This window comes from Parasteatoda tepidariorum, chromosome 2 (assembly GCF_043381705.1).
Source record: "Parasteatoda tepidariorum isolate YZ-2023 chromosome 2, CAS_Ptep_4.0, whole genome shotgun sequence".
Taxonomy (NCBI): Eukaryota; Metazoa; Arthropoda; class Arachnida; order Araneae; family Theridiidae; genus Parasteatoda; species Parasteatoda tepidariorum.
Window position 1 is genome coordinate 101,708,270 of NC_092205.1, and position 13,409 is coordinate 101,721,678.

At 27.7% G+C, this 13,409-nt stretch overlaps 1 long non-coding RNA gene across 1 annotated transcript in view; it reads left to right on the plus strand.

Moving 5' to 3' along the window:
• LOC122272504 (uncharacterized) overlaps positions 1-9,906 on the plus strand; it is a 30,444-nt gene extending 20,538 nt beyond the window's left edge. Inside the window, exons 6-8 of the long non-coding RNA XR_011636252.1 lie at positions 3,873-3,977; positions 6,498-6,642; positions 9,227-9,906. This is a non-coding gene — a long non-coding RNA (uncharacterized lncRNA). The remainder of the gene's footprint in view (positions 1-3,872; positions 3,978-6,497; positions 6,643-9,226) is intronic.
• Positions 9,907-13,409: the final 3,503 nt, after the last annotated feature.

The following is a 13,409-nucleotide window of genomic DNA, read 5'->3' on the forward strand; positions in this document are numbered from 1 at the left end:
AACTTGCATATGAACACAGAAAGCTTGATTTTTATCTCTTTTCTTTTGTACAATTGAGATGGTTATTTGGTGAATGAAAAGTTGCTCAAGAAAGCAACTTTTATAATCTTTATCTGCAGTTTTGTACAATATTTGTAAAAATCTATGGTAAGTTTTTGCTGACACTGAAAGTGCCATATTAACAATTTCGTTTGCGTTTTTTCTCACATTGGTTTTAGAAACTTTGTCTAATTCCCTAATAACTAAATTTGCTTTTCCTTAAATTGTACTGGTATGAAATATTAGTTGAAAAAAAAATTATTATTAAGAAAATATCAGTTATTTAAAAAAATCTCTTGTGAATTACCATTTAACTTGAAATTTATTCACAGCAATATTCAAATTTTTGAATATATTTCTTAGATTTAAAACTTTTTCCATCTCTGATTGCGTTATTTTTCATTATTTTCACAATTAATGATTCATCAAATTATTCTTGTACTTGATATATTTCAAATATTTTGTTTAAACCCACTGTTACCTGAGTTTATTGAGGCAAGATATTTTGCTTTGTCTTTCAATATGTATAAAAATTTGATTGATATAAAATACAGTGTGTAAAACAAAAAAGAGAATGCCTGAATAATTTTTGATTTTATGATAGGCCATACATATGTATAATCTTAATGATTCCTTTTATTTTCATCAAAATTTTTTTGTTATAACTATGAATATGAACAACACAAACACTTGCATGCATTGATTGCAGTTGCAAATTTTTTTGGTACTGGAATCAATGCATGCTATTTTTTATCTAGGGCTCTGGGAATGAAAATTTATGTGGAAATCATAAATTTGATCATTCAACCATTGAAATTCAACCATTTGAAAATCATTTCCAGTATCCATATAAAAATAAATAAAAAGTGTTTTACTCAGATTAATTTACAATGTTTAAAAATATTTTTTAAGTTTATCTAAGTATTGCAGTACAGTGACAGTCAGTAATAAATTCAATAAATTATATATTCATCTTCTTTTTAAAATTATATATGTAAGAGCGGATACATAATAATATTAAAACATGCTAAAATCATCCTCTTATCAAATTTTTAAAAGTCAAATTGTTGTTGAGTATACACTTAAAATAATTAAAATCTCTTCAATTTTATGTTGCAAAAGCATATAAATAAAAAAGTCCATCCTGCCTCCAACAAGCAAAAAGAACTAAATGTAGATTGAACTAAAATAGTAAAAGAAAATATTGAAAGTTTTAACAACTTTTATGAACTTTTCAACTTTATTGATTTTTTGATATTAAATCTCACAAATTAAATGTCCTAACATTTTAAAATCCTTTTGTAAATTATAAAAAATTGTAGCTCATGTTTAATTAAAATGTCAAGTGTAGATTCAGTAAAAATGCATTACAAATGTACTAATCAATTGAAATTTTACTGTATTTGTTAAATTTAACTTTGAAATTTATTTTTTAAATGTAAACATTCCGGTTTATAAAAGCAGCAAGCTTTTAAAGTCAATTATTTTCAGTATAGACGTTATTTTAATAGGCAGTGGGCTCTGTACTTTTTACCAAATGCTTTTGCCAGCTCAGTTACCATGAAATAAATCACTATTATCTATTTCTGAGATTGTTAATTAATTAATTGTCTTATAACAGTCTCATATAATTAAAGTAAGATTTAAAATTATTTCAGTATGAAAATTAAGTTTTTTTCTCTCAGGAGTTCTCCTGCCATTGTTAGCATTAGGACAATACCCTATTTTCCCAAGTACATGGTGTGTAGTATTTTTAAAAAGTGATTAAAGGTGCTNTCTCTGAATGAATAAACATATATTTTTTTTTACATATTTGGATTCTTAATCTTCAAAATATAGGGAGTAGCCACAATCTGGGAAATGTGGTCCCCATAGTTTGAGCAGGCGAGCGATTCAAAGTTTGGACCCCTTAATGTTAATTTCACTTTTTGCGTTTTTAGTCATATTTTGAAAGCTAATTAAGCAATTCAAAAAAAATTACACCCACTCATAAAATTCAATTACCCAAAGATAATTTCATGAAAAAAATAATTTTTAATAATTAATTATTATTTTTTATTAATTAATTAAATTGAGGATGAAAAAATTTTGAATTATAAGGTATGAATTTTTTTTATACCATATTAATCTACATATTTTTCAATTGAAAAATCTAAAGTTTCAACTGTTTTTATTTATTAGAAGCTGAGAAAAATTAAAATTAATTATTTTTAAAAAAATAATTTGGCGACAATAAAAAAATACTTAAATGGGGCGATTAATATTAAAATGTGATAAACTTGCGAGAAACTTGACTTCGCGCGTGTAGCGTAAAATTTCATTAATATTTTTTTTTTTGCTAATAATCGTTTGCTAATCTTTTTACTTTTATTTCTTTCAAACTATAAAATACGATGTTTCTTTTTTAGTCGCTAAATAATTTTTTTGCACTTTAGTAAAGAAATTTGAATAAAAAACACTTTATTCAAGGAATGTTTAGTTTCATAAAAGCGTGCTTCTGATAGAATATGGTTATACACCAGATTGTGCTTATTCAATGTGATTATTTTTTATTTTTTTATTTTGTTTTTCAATAACTGATACAATTTCAATAATATACACGCATATGCATAGATTTGGAATAATATATTTATCAATTTCTTGAATATATATTTTATGAATATTAATAAAAATACGTAGTCAGCATTTTTAATGGTCTTAAAACTTCTCTACATCTTATACATCGCCATAATCTTAAAATAAATTTGTAAATTACCTATCAGCGCGTGTTTCTCAGAATTATTTTTCTAACTTTTTAATTGAATTTTAATGCAAAATCTTATTTAATTTTTTATTCTACCATATACACCGAAGAGCCATTATAGTATGACCACCCTCTATCTATAACAATGGGCTTGCCCAGGTTTTCATGGTTTCTCGCCCAGTAACAATGTTTACATGGGGTACATTAGAACCCATAATCCTTATAGAACAATTCCTGACGTCCGTAAGCTACTTGGACATAGTTGCAGACCAGGTTCACCCATTCATGGCAACAGTTTTTCCTGCTGGTAATGGTGTTTACCAACAGGATAATTCATCATGTCATAAGGGTCGAATTGTCATGTTCGAGGAACATTCCAGTGACTTTCAAACCATGTCTTGGCCCCCAAATTCACCTGATCTTAATCCAATAGAGCATTTGTGGTCCTACTTGGAAAACCAAATTCGTGCTGCCACGCTACCCTCTCGCAATGTGAGGGAATTGCAGGACCAGTAGGTGAGCGCTTGGAACCAGTTACCTCAAACTACCTATCAGCACCTTGTGGAATCGATGCCACAGCAGGTGCTAGCAGTTTTGAGGACTAAAGGTCGTCCTACATGTTATTAGCAAGGTAGTCATAATCTAATGGCTCTTCGGTGTATATTATTTTCCAATAATATACTGATCAATAGTTTTAGTTCATTAATTTATGTTTTCCTTTAAAATAAAATTACTTTTTAAATGATTGCTAAATTCTTATTGAAAGAAAACTTAGAATTATTGCCAGCTATCTGAGAATTAAATCTTGTTAAGAAATTAAAAATATTCTACTGATCAAACACAATATCATTCGATGCAGAACAGCTGACTATTTACTAAGAATACTATTGTTTACGAAAAATGAAGATAAATTATTAATTTTCTTATTATTATTTTTTTTGTTTCTTATTTATTCGAGTAATAAAAGGTAAATGCGCAGTAACTCGACTCGAGTAAAACGGTAACTCAAGTAATAAAAGGTAATAACTTAGACTACACCCTATTTGCCCATCTAGTTTATTCTAAATTTCTTGTGTGTTTATTTCTGTAGGGTAGAAGGCCTGGTGATCCTAGTTATGTGAGTAATGAAGCTCTCAGGGGAATGTGTGAAAACGTCATGCATTTGTTGACTACAACAGTAGAGAACATGGAAAATGTGAGTCATTCTAATATTTTGGATTATTAGAATTTAATATTTTAATCAATGAAAAGTTTACGCTACATGTTTAATATAAGAATATGATTGTTTCTGAAATTGCACACTTTTTCATTTTAATAAAAAGAAACACTTTATTTGGAACAGCATAATTCAGCAAGCTAAGGCCCACAATAGTTTGTACTGTCATAAAAGTAATCAAAGGAACTGTATTTTCTTTATAGTTTAAATATTTAAATTTTATATACATTTAATTTAATTAGAAATGCATTTAATTTATAATAATTAAATGAGCAGTTTTTCTGTGTGAATGTCTCTTATAACTCCTGAATCTACCTTTTGAAATTTAGACAGTAACTGCAAGGGTCTTTTTTAGCCCTCAATCCTATATAATTGAAAATTTATAGTAATTGAAATAAAAAAATAACTTATGTACTGAAAGGGGAAAAAATTAATGGGGAAATTGTACTGATTTACTTGTGAAAAAATTGTCATACTGTGATTGATGCCAATTAATTAGTTTTTAATTCTAAAATAATTTTGAAAAAATAAGCTTGTAGTGTATCTACCACTACAGAAATACAAATCCAATTCACTAGTTTATAAGACATGTTAACTCGATTTTATGTTGGGGTACCCTTTCATAGATGAAGGTTGATATAATCAGTAAATATATCCCCATAAAGCTATCTACTAGAAAGCAAAATTAATGGAGAAATTGTCTTAATTCGTTTAGGAGAAGCATAAAAAATTACCATTTTATATTCAATGTCAATTATACTTAATTAAATTTGGTAAAAGGCACTACTTGTATTATGATACTTGGTGTAGTTTAAATAGGTAGCAAATATACTAATGTAGGTGCAATGCATTATATTAGTTACCTATTAAAACTGCATCAATACTGTGCAGTTTTTTAATGGATACCGTGGAAAGATTTTTTTACTTTCCTTCGAAAGTGCTAAGTTCTAAAAACATATATTTGGATGTGGTCAATTTAGACTCACGAGTTGGCATCAAGCAACTGCTTCGTGCCAAATGATGCTGCTTACAGTTAACCCTAATTTTGATAAGATGAACTACAAAAAAAATTTTTATTCTGAATCCAATAGCATAAAGCCATAGGAAAGGGCAACAAATAATAATAAATAAATATTGAAATTTTTTTAACTTTGTTTATTGTGTTGGTATATGTCATTTAGTTTTTTACATGGTTTAAGTGTTATTTAGTACTGATTTATTGATTATTTACTTTTTTTTCACCCCATACAAAGAATGGGAATTTCTGCTAGTTTATAATGACTTGGATGTTTAATAGTTGCATTATATACTTTATTTAGGACTATCTGAACGCCTAGGGTAAAAATAGAGTCAATAATTAATAAATAGGTACTAATCAACACGAGACAAGCATTCAAAAAGCTGAATGGCATATATCCACACATTTAAAAAAAGTTAAGCTCTTATTATTATTTGTTGCCCTTTCTGATAACTTTGCATTATTAGATTAAGTGAATTATGTTTTCAGAAGTACAACTCATTAAAACAAAATAAAAGTAACTCAGTATCATTCGACTCCAAATGTGATGCTATTGATCTTTAACTACACATGTTACTCAACACTTACTACAATCAAGCAATCCCCCAATTCAATAAATATGTAACTTAATTTTTTATTTTAACTACCATTTATTTTTAATTATTTATTTCATAGAAACGCGTGTCAAAAGCATAACTACGAAAATAATAAACGCTTGGTTTCAAAAAGCTTTAAAAATATTAATTTAGAAACTTTCTCCCCAATATGTTAATTGCATTTATTTTTTTTGTGCTTACTGGACGTAAAAAATCAAACATAAATACTTATTAAAGGATGTGTAATAAACTTCAAGTGAAACTCACCATGTATGAAACAGTTCTGTAAGCTACAATCATCATTTAATAATTTTTTTGGGGGGGGGGGAAGAATTCTCTGCAATTTAGTTTGCAACAATGCCTAATGCAAATCCTATGAAAAAAAATTATTTTTCACATGCCTATTCCAAATCAGCAAATTAAATTTTTGAATGATTTTTCAGATTAGATGCTAAAATCTTTCCTTGCACCTACTGTAAAAATTTAAGAATCCTAGTACAAGTTCTTCTGGAGATATGACGCATGGACTTTAATTTCTGTCACACAAAAAAATTTTTTTTTACATAAACACTGCACTTTTTATTATTATGAATGCACGGGTTCTGCTCATGCACTATAACAGATCAATTATGCTGAAAATTACAAAACTGATGAGACAAATAAATTAAGCTGCATCCTCTGGGACACATAATAACTCCTGTAGGACACATTCCGCAGGACAAACACTCCAGCATGGAAAAAATTGGCCCCAGAAGATTTATATAGATAAAATTCCAACCAAACTTAAAATATACATATAAAAACATATAACATTATTTAGAATACATACAAACATATAACATTATTGCAGCATTAGATGAAAACAATTTTTTTTTCTTCTTTTAGATTCTCTGGCCCACAATATTAGATTGTTTAATACAATAAAATCTGACATCTGCCGTGAGTCCAATTTGTAAAAGTCTTACTGCTTTAGCTTCAAAGAAAAGAGAAGAATTGGGAACTGATTTCACTATAAACTTTAACACTCTGAGTATATATATATTTTTTGCTATTTAGTTTAAATTTTTTCTGCCTGAAAACAAATAATAATATTCTGTAAATTTTATTTTTCAAGCCCTGAATCCATTCCTTTTGAGTCTTATATAAAGTTATATGTGTTTTCTAAAAATAAAATGAAATTATATAGTAATGATAATTTGTTGTTTTGCTTTTCTTTTAATTTTAAAAGAAAATTCTGATTTAAAGGAATGGAAATCAGGTTTATTAATTTTGTAAGGAATTCGTTAAGGAAAATAGTGATTAATCCTATCACTGATTAAGGCTCATTTCTTTTTCTATCAATAATTATGAACCTATCAGTTGGGTTCAAAATTGCAAGGCTACAGAGTTGAACATTAGTAGCATGATTTTTGCCTTACTTTTAAAAATAAAATTATAATTATTGTATTTAGATTTATAGTCAACTATCGTTACATACACAATTATTAGTAGTTATTCTTTTGTTTCATCACTCTACTTTTCAGGGTAATATTTTAGAATAGATTTTTCTACTTTTTACAGCATATTTAGTTCTGAACTTGCTATCTCGAAAACTCATTATCTCGAAACTTTTTTAGCGTCCATTCAATTTTGGGATATCCGGAGTATACTGTATAAGTTCAAAATCTAGAGAAAACATGGAAAAAATTACAGAACAATGAAAAAAGGCGAGGAAAGAAAAATAATTATAAAAATAAAAAACAAACCTTTTTATTTTTATTATTATTTTTCTTCCCTCCCCTTTTTTCATTGTTCTGTAATTTTATCCATGTTTACTCTACATTTTGAACTTACTTTATGAGTTCTATTTACTTGCAGCTTATGCACAGTAAATAAAACTTATTGTTCTTCTTAATTTTCTTCATTTTTGTCTTTTTGTATTTATTTTTTATGCTATATATATATATACTCAGTAAAACCTCGCTGCAACAGTACTTTTGAAACCAAATAAAAAAAATCGTTGTAGATGGATATATTGGTGTTATGTCGAGGCCCTACATACTTTGGGGACACAGTAAGATAATGTTATATATGTGTATTAATTACAAATTTATATATTAATTTGCAGATAGGATAATTATAGTTAAATATTAAAAACAATTGAGATAAAATAAGATCGGAAGCATAGTTGAAAACTGTTTTTATTGAAAATAATCCGATATTTTTGTTTGTTTATTCATTTTTCTAACTAAGTCAACCAACAAAGTATTCATTTAGTTCAAAGCAACAATATGATTTTCGTTTGCGAATGGGGCTCCACCCACCTTCTACAGAAAAAAAAAATTCTCTTTCAGGCATTAATGTGATGCTTGAGGTCATTTGTGACTCATGATCAGCTTTTAACATGATGGAAATGAAATCAGATAAGAATGTTACATCTGTGACTTCTTAAGAGATAAGGAAGGCGATTCCAAGAATGGAATTTTTTGGGGTGGTCAGCAATTAGTCTTCTCTTGTCAGAAAAGATGGAAAAAACGGCAAAAGATGATAAAATAAGATTTTTTACAATAATTGAAAACCAATAATAAATGGAGAAAATAAGGTTGAAATTTAGAAAAAAAAAGCGTTTTACAGAGGTTTATTGCTTCAAAGAATATCGTAATATTGAGAGGAGCATGACATTAATTTATATACAAATTCATTGGAACCACGAAATATTATCGTGATGAGGGGAGTGATTTTTGTATTGGATATCGTAATAGTTAGAGTTCACTGTATATATATATAGCATTGAATAGATTAAATAGTATAATTTACATTTGAATTTTAAATTTTTTGTTGTATTGCCTTTAAGATAAGAAATAGTCAATGTGTCATTTTAGGTGGNTTATGGTTAAATATTAAAAACAATTGAGATAAAATAAGATCGGAAACATAGTTGAAAACTGTTTTTATTGAAAATAATCCGATATTTTTGTTTGTTTATTCATTTTTCTGACTGTTAAGTCAACCAACAAAGTATGCATTTTGTTCAAAGCACAAAAATGATTTTCGTTTGCGAATGGGGCTCCACCCACCTTCTACAGAAAAAAAATTCTCTTTCAGGTGTTAATGTGATGCTTGGGGTCATTTGTGACTCATGATCAGCTTTTAACATGATGGAAATGAAATCAGATAGGAATGTTACATCTGTGACTTCTTAAGAGATAAGGAAGGCGATTCCAAGAATGGAATTTTTTTGGGGTGGTCAGCAATTAGTCTTCTCTTGTCAGAAAAGATGGAAAAAACGGCAGAAGATGATAAAATAAGATTTTTTACAATAATTGAAAACCGATAATAAATGGAGAAAATAAGGTTGAAATTTAGAAGAAAAAAAACGTTTTACAGAGGTTTATTGCTTCAAAGAATATCGTAATATTGAGAGGAGCATGACATTAATTTATATACAAATTCATTGGAACCACGAAATATTATCGTGATGAGGGGAGTGATTTTTGTATTGGATATCGTAATAGTTAGAGTTCACTGTATATATATATAGCATTGAATAGATTAAATAGTATAATTTACATTTGAATTTTAAATTTTTTGTTGTATTGCCTTTAAGATAAGAAATAGTCAATGTGTCATTTTAGGTGGTATAACATCTTCTCAGATTCTTCTTGCTAGACTTCTTGTTTTGATTGGCTACCCATCTGAAGATCAAGAAAGAGGAATGCAGATACTCAAGTTCATGAAAGTAGTAGTTCCTGCAATTAATAAAAAATTAATGCCTTTGTAGGACTCAAAAATTCCTCTTCTGATTCAGTTATTAGAAGGTAAAAATTATCCCTTTTTATGACACATTATTTCTAGAACAAAATTTTAGAAATTTTTTGTTTTATTTAATGCATCTCCCCAACTATAAATGTATTTGTTGTTTGTTTCATCTTTTTCTTATTTATACTTTAGGCTGAGTTTGAGTATCATTTGGTTTTGTGACCTTGAATATAGGGATGTAACAATCATTCACTATTCAATATTTAGCCATTTTACCAAACATTCCGTTGGGCAAATGTTTGACCAATTATTCAACAATGTATTTTTTGGAAAAGTATTTTTCGAGAAATTTCTTTTTATTAAATTTGAATAGATTTAATAAAGAATATTCTAAAATCATATTTCTTACTATACCTTATTAGATATATTTTTTACACATATTTGTCAAGTTCTAAAACTTACACATGAATTTCAAAGTTATGTTCTAAAAGATAAATGGAAGAGCAGAATTTCAAGATTTGAAACTAGATTACTTTATACTAAACCACAAGCTTCGCGTTGAGGTTTTTTTTAAATTATATTTAAGAAATCCAATTTTGTCATTTTTTTCTACACTTTTTATTTTAACAGTTAAAAAAGGTTTTTTTATTTCATTTTTGCTATTTTTTCATTTTTATATTAAGACAGCATTTTAATAGTGTTTCTGATAGATTTTATTCTTTTATTTTATATTTTTTACTATTCAATTAACTAGTTCCAGAAAACTGTGATTTTCAACATTAAAATTTTGTTTCAAGAAATAAGAAATTTTTTTTTTTTTGTTTTTTTTTTTTTTTTTTTTTTTTTTTTTTTTAATTTTTTTTNCAACGTTTCATTATGATGCAGCATTTTTTAAGTGTTTCTAATAAACGTCGATCTTTAAATATAATTTTTTCTAACAATTTTTTCTCAGGAAACCAACCAACCACCTATTTTTTTTACAATCGCTAACAGCGATGTTTGTCGACAAATTGTTACAATTGTTGCATTAATGCTAATTTTTCTATTTTATTTTAACTTTTTATAGCCTATTTTAATTTTTTTGAAAAAAGGGTTTTTTAAGAACTAAGTATGTATTTATATTTAATTTTACTGTTTTGTTGGTAAATATTTGATTTGTATAGTTATGTTGGTAAATATTTGAATAATATTTGTTAGTAAATATTTGATTTGTATAGTTAAATTTGAATTGTATAGTTATCACAATATCGAAAGTTCGTGAATGTTGCTTGCTTTTCAGAGATGATATTTCCAAAACTATTCCTCCTTTTACCCTAAAAAGCTGACAAAGATTAAGGAGTGTATAGGAAGTATATTAAATGATGTATAAACATAAAATATAATTTTTTTTTATTCATATGTGTTTAGTACAAGAAAGGAAAATGAAACTTAGTGTTTTAGTTCTGCACTGTACAAGAGTCTAGCTGTTAAAACAAAAACAATTAACTATACTAAACTAAAAAACTATGTGTTTAGATTGGAATTCTTTAAATATTTTAATTTTATTTAAGAAAAAAAAGTATAAAATTTAAAGAATTTTATCTTTTTTTCATCTATAAATTAAACAACAAAAAGTTAGACAATTTTACATTTGTGACGTTTATTTTTGGATACTGAATCTCTTAAAATAATTTCTATTCAACTCAAAATTTCATTCAATATTAGCGAGAATCAATTCAATTCTCGCTAATTCAAAATAAAAAAAACATTATTTAAAAATTTCACTTATCACAATCTCGAGTACTGTAAAAGTCTATAGTGACAGTTGCAGAGTTGGCAAGTTTTAGGATAAAATGGATTAATCCGCAGTTTAAATCATCCTGTCTAAAACCTCTTTGTCCAAAACCATTTTATTCAAATTATGTCACTGTTTTTAAAAAATATTGGGAAAAATAAAAGGTTAATTTTTGAACAAGAAACAAATTGAAGACAAGTTATTCTTTTATTAAAACAGTTTATCATTATTTTTAATAATGCATTACTCTCGCAATATAGCATTCTTTATGCAAAAACATAATTTATCTGTATTAAAAGTATATTTATTCATATTTAAACAGGGTTGCCACTCCACAGGGAGAAAAGGGTAAACCTGGAAAATACAGGAAGTTTAAAAATCACATAAAATAACAGGGGAAAATGGTGACCACTCAAAGCTATATGGGATATTTAACAATAATATTTCAGTTTTACTAAACTATTTCATATACTATAACATTATTTAAGTATGCTCAGCTGTTTACTCAGCAATTATAACTAATAAATATAGTTAGCCCAATATAGCTCACACAAGAGCACAGTAATTGCCTTTCCTCCTTAATATATTGTGTATAAGCCTTCCAGGTGGCCGAGCGGTTAGCGCGCCTGACTGCGAAGCCAATGGCCCTGGGTTCGAATCCCGCTCTGGGCATGGATGTTTCTCTCTCTTGTGTTGTTGTGTGTGATGTGTGAATGTGGCCCACCCTATGAACGGGTTTATAGCAGTGTGGCGTGGGCAATGGTTGACTTTGGTTTACAGATGCCCACTGGGTAACGCGAAATGAGTAACACCTCTGGCATCTTCTACGGCGAAATGAATAAAGTTCAGTGCCTGCCATTTGAAAAAAAATATATATATATATTGTGTATAATATGTACAGGGAAAATAGACTCACGAGTTGGCATCAAGCAACTGTTTCGTGCCAAATGATGCTGCATACAGTTAACCCTTATTTTGATACGATGAACTACAAAAAAAATTTGTTATTCTGAATCTAATGGCATAAAGCCATAGGAAAGGGCAACAAATTAAAATAAATAAATATTGAAATTTTTTTAACTTTGTTTATTGTGTTGGTATATGTCATTTAGTTTTTTACATGGTTTAAGTGTTATTTAGTACTGATTTATTGATTATTTACTTTTTTTTCACCCCATACAAAGAATGGGAATTTCTGCTAGTTTATAATGACTTGGATGTTTAATAGTTGCATTATATACTTTATTTAGGACTAGCTGAACACCTAGGGAAAAATAGTCAATAATTTATAAATAGGTACTAATCAACACGAGACAAGCATTCAAAAAGCTGAATGGCATATATCCACACATTTAAAAAAAGTTAAGCTCTTATTATTATTTGTTGCCCTTTCTGATTGCTTTACATTATTAGATTAAGTGAATTATGTTTTCAGAAGTACAACTCATTAAAACAAAATAAAAGTAACTCAGTATCATTCAACTCCAAATGTGATGCTATTGATCTTTAACTACACATGTTACTCAACACTTACTACAATCAAGCAATCCCCCAATTTAATAAATATGTAACTTAATTTTTTATTTTAACTACCATTTATTTTTAATTATTTATTTCATAGAAACACATGTCAAAAGCATAACTATGAAAATAATAAACGCTTGGTTTCAAAAAGCTTTAAAAATATTAATTTAGAAACTTTCTCCCCAATATGTTAATTACATTTCTTTTTTTGTGCTTACTGGACGTAAAGAATCAAACATAAATAATTATTAAGGGATGTGTAATAAATTTCAAGTGAAACTCACCTTGTATGAAACAGTTCTGTAAGCTACAATCATCATTTAATAATTTGGGGGGGGGGGGTGCAATTTAGTTTGCAACAATGCCTAATGCAAATCCTATGAAAAAAAATTATTTTTAACATGCCTAATCCAAATCAGCAAATTAAATTTTTGAATGATTTTTCAGATTAGATGCTAAAATCTTTCCTTGCACCTACTGTAAAAATTTAAGAATCCTAGTACAAGTTCTTCTGGGGATATGACGCATGGACTTTAATTTCTGTCACACAAATTTTTTTTTTTACATAAACATTGTGCTTTTTATTATTATGAATGCACGGGTTCTGCTCATGCACTATAACAGATCAATTATGCTGAAAATTACAAAACTGATGAGAAAAATAAATTAAGCTGCATCCTGTGAGACACATAATAACTCCTGTAGGACACATTCCGCAGGACACAAACTCCAGCATAGAAAAAATTGGCCCCAGAAGGTTT